A 3,635-nucleotide genomic window follows, 5' to 3' on the forward strand; every position below is an offset into this window, starting at 1 on the left:
CTTGGATGGTCGACAGCGATACTCGGAGCAGTGATCATTTCCCTTCATACTGAGAGAGGTTGGCCATGGTCAATGCCACCGACCCGAGTGCCATGGTGGAAGCTGGACCAGGCTGACTGGCCATCTTTCTCCTCTCTCTCTGAACTTGATCCTGCCTTCGTCTGTCTACCATCAATAGACGATTGTGTGGTGGCAGTGACTGACTGTATTGTCCAGGGGGATTTTTATTATATTTCTAAGACCCCGACACGTTTTCCACGGTATCCTCGTCCATGGTGGAGTCCTGCCTGCCAGGAGGCATGGAAGGCTCAAAAACGGGCCTGGGATACCTTTCGACAGTATCCCAATCTTTCTAACCGCATTGTTTATCAGCGGGCCTGTGCATTTTGGCTTTGACGTCGAACCTGCCGAGCATGGGGTAGTGAACTTTATCCAAGACTCCTAGCATCTCTTCTACCACCAGTTCCAAAATTGTATGGGACAAGATTCGGAGAGTCACTGGGAGGTGTGCTTCCCATCCCCTTTCCATCTTGCTCTCCAATGGCCAGGAAGTTGCTGATGTCCAGAGCATTGCTGATGCTCTCGGCCAGAGCTTTTCTCGTGCATCTAGCACTTCTGTTTCTTCCTCTGCCTTCTTGGCCATAAAGTCTCGAGCAGAGCGATCGCCTCTTTCTTTTCGGGCCGAACGTCTCTATGATTATAATAGCCCCTTTACAGTGGTGGAACTCAAACTTGCTCTTCATCGATCTGGCAGTACATTGGTCGGACCTGATGATGTTCATTATGAGATGTTGCACCATCTCTCTCCTGCCTCTCTTGTTATTCTTCTGGTTATTTTTAACTGGATCTGGCAGAAGCATATTTTTCCAGATGCTTGGTGCCAGGCTATTGTCCTCCCTTTCTCCAAACCTGGGAAGGATCCCAAGATTCTTTCTAATTATCGTCCCATCGCTTTGACTAGTTGTCTTTCTAAGGTTCTAGAGAGGATGGTTAATGCTCGTCTTGTTTGGTTCCTGGAATCAAACATGATCCTCTTACCCACCCAATGTGGGTTCCGTCGACAGCAATCCACCATGGACCATCTGATTCGATTTAAAACGTCGATCACGTAAGCCTTTCTCAAGAGAGAATACCTTCTTTCTATGTTCTTTGATCTCGAGAAGTCTTATGACACCACGTGGAGATATGGTATTTTGCAGGACTTCCACTCCTACGTGTTGCATGACCATTTACCCATTTTTTTAAACTTTTTACTGAACAGGCGATTCCAAGTACATGTGGGTTCAACTCTTTCCCATTCCTTCCCACAGGAACTTGGAATCCCTAATGGCTGTGTCTTGAGTGTCACAATTTTTAGTGTTATAATTAATGCCATCACTAATAATCTTCCTCCGACTGTTGCAAATGGGTTCTATGTCGACGACTTCCACATCTCGTGTCAGTTGTTTTACATGAGGTTTATTGAGCAGCAGCTTCAGACTGCTCTCAATCGGTTGATGACAAGGACCATTGCAAACTCCGTCTCAGCGATATAGTTATTTATGTGGTTCTTCTTGGGGCTTATCTTCATTCTGCACATCAAGCAACTACATGTCAAGTGTGCAAGGGCTCTGAACATCCTCCATGTCCTCTCTTCCAGCTCTTGGGGAGCAGATTGATGTTCTATGCCCAGGATCTATCGTGCCCTGATTCGATCCAAACTGGATTTTGGGTCTTTGGTTCTGCCAGGACCTCGGCCATGAAGATGCTTAACCCCATTTACTATCTGGTTCTTCGGCTCTGCACCGGGACTTTTCACACTTCTCCACTCCAGAGTTTGTACACTGAGTCGTATGAACATCTTCTTCACCTCCTTTGTTTGCAACTTTCTTTACAATATGCTTCCAAGCTTAGATCCTAACCACGGCATCCCACCTGGGATTGTGTTTTTCTTCCTCAGTGGGCAATGCTCTTTCAGAACAGATGGTCTGCTAGTCCTCTGTTTGGCCTTCGTATCCGGGCACTAGTGGCTGAATTGAGTCTGGCATTGGATGACATTGCTGTCCTCAATGATCAGCCTATTCCACCATGGCTTATTACCATCCTATCCTTGACCTTTCCTTGAGTCATCTGGGGAAGGTGGATCACCTCTACAGTTTCTGTGTTCAATGCCGAGTTGTATGCTATTTCTCTTGCCCTGGATCATGTAGAAGCTATGCAGTACAGTAATTGTACTATTTACACTGATTCTCTTAGCTCTATTGGCCCTGAAATGGCTTAACGTTAGTTTTCACCCTGTTTTCGTCGATTTTCAATACCGATTGGCCCACTTTTATCTATCTTCTATTTCTATCCAATTTTTCTGGATCCTTGGCCACGTCGGCATTCACGGGAATGAGGTCGCTGACACCCGCAGCTAAGTCTGTCTGCTGTGGTGCAATCACGGCCGTGCCTGTCCCATACATGGACTACCATCCTGTCTTCAAGGCGCCGCTTCGTGCCAGTTGGCAGTCGACTTGGGGTGAGTAACGCCATAATAAGCTTTTCCAGATCAAACCTTCTGTTGGTCTTTGGCTGTCTTGTTTCCGTAAGGAGGAAATAGTCCTGGCAAGGCTACGCATTGGTCATAGTTTTTTAACCCATTGTTTTCTTTATCAGGTATTGACCCACCGATGTGTAGCGCCATTGTGACACTCAAGTCACAATAGCCCACATTTTACTGTCGTGCCGTCGTTACGACCGTGAGTGGCAGCACCATTTTAGGCACATTTTCTTTTAAAGTTTACCCCTGACGCTGGACAGTGTCATTGGTAATGGTAACACTGTCCGATTAGATTGTATTTTTCATTTTTTTCGCAATATTGGTATTTCTAATTGTATCTTATAAATATTTTATCCAAATTTTGGACATATTTTGGTTTTAACTCGCTTTATTTTTACATTTTACTCTTATTTACTTTTACTGGTTGTTTGGCGCAGAAAACACCACACAACCAACCGATTGTTAGGTGTCATACGATAGCTGGTGTAATGAATGTCCTTCCTAAGATTCACAAACAATTTATAATAGTTGGTCTTTTCGTACACAGACTGTCGACTGTTACACTTTTCAAGCCTGTCCAATCATATTTTTCTTTGGTCAGTAGTAAGCAGTGAAAGTTAGCCTAATGACAGATATATTCTCTCTTGATTGCCGCTGTGTAACAAGGTGTCTTTTAACAGCTAGTCACAGAAAACGTCTTTGGTAAAGACGTTAAAAACGTTTCAGAGTCGAAGATACGCTTGTTCTTACCCTTGGTCTTGCATATTAAATTAAAATTGTTTATTTCTTAAAACAATTAATACACGACCATTAAGATATTTTTTTAAAACACATTAAATAATGAAATGTGTTGTATCGCTTCCAAGTGTAAAAAAAAAAAAAAAAAAAATCAATAATTTCAATTTGAGGGTAGGCTGCTAGATGTCTTGATGAGTAATAAAATCGATACGGGTATACGCGTACACCATGCTTGGTACTACCAATCCACAAAAATATAGCCAATAAAAAGGGAGGGGGAAAAAGTCTCTTAGATTAATTTCCTATAATCCTGCCTAAAAGATAACGGTAAGCTTGAAGGCTTATAACGCTTAAACCATAAAAGGTACTGTATCAC

The sequence above is a fragment of the Limulus polyphemus genome, unplaced genomic scaffold (genome assembly GCF_000517525.1).
Source record: "Limulus polyphemus unplaced genomic scaffold, Limulus_polyphemus-2.1.2 Scaffold8750, whole genome shotgun sequence".
Lineage (NCBI taxonomy): Eukaryota > Metazoa > Arthropoda > Merostomata > Xiphosura > Limulidae > Limulus > Limulus polyphemus.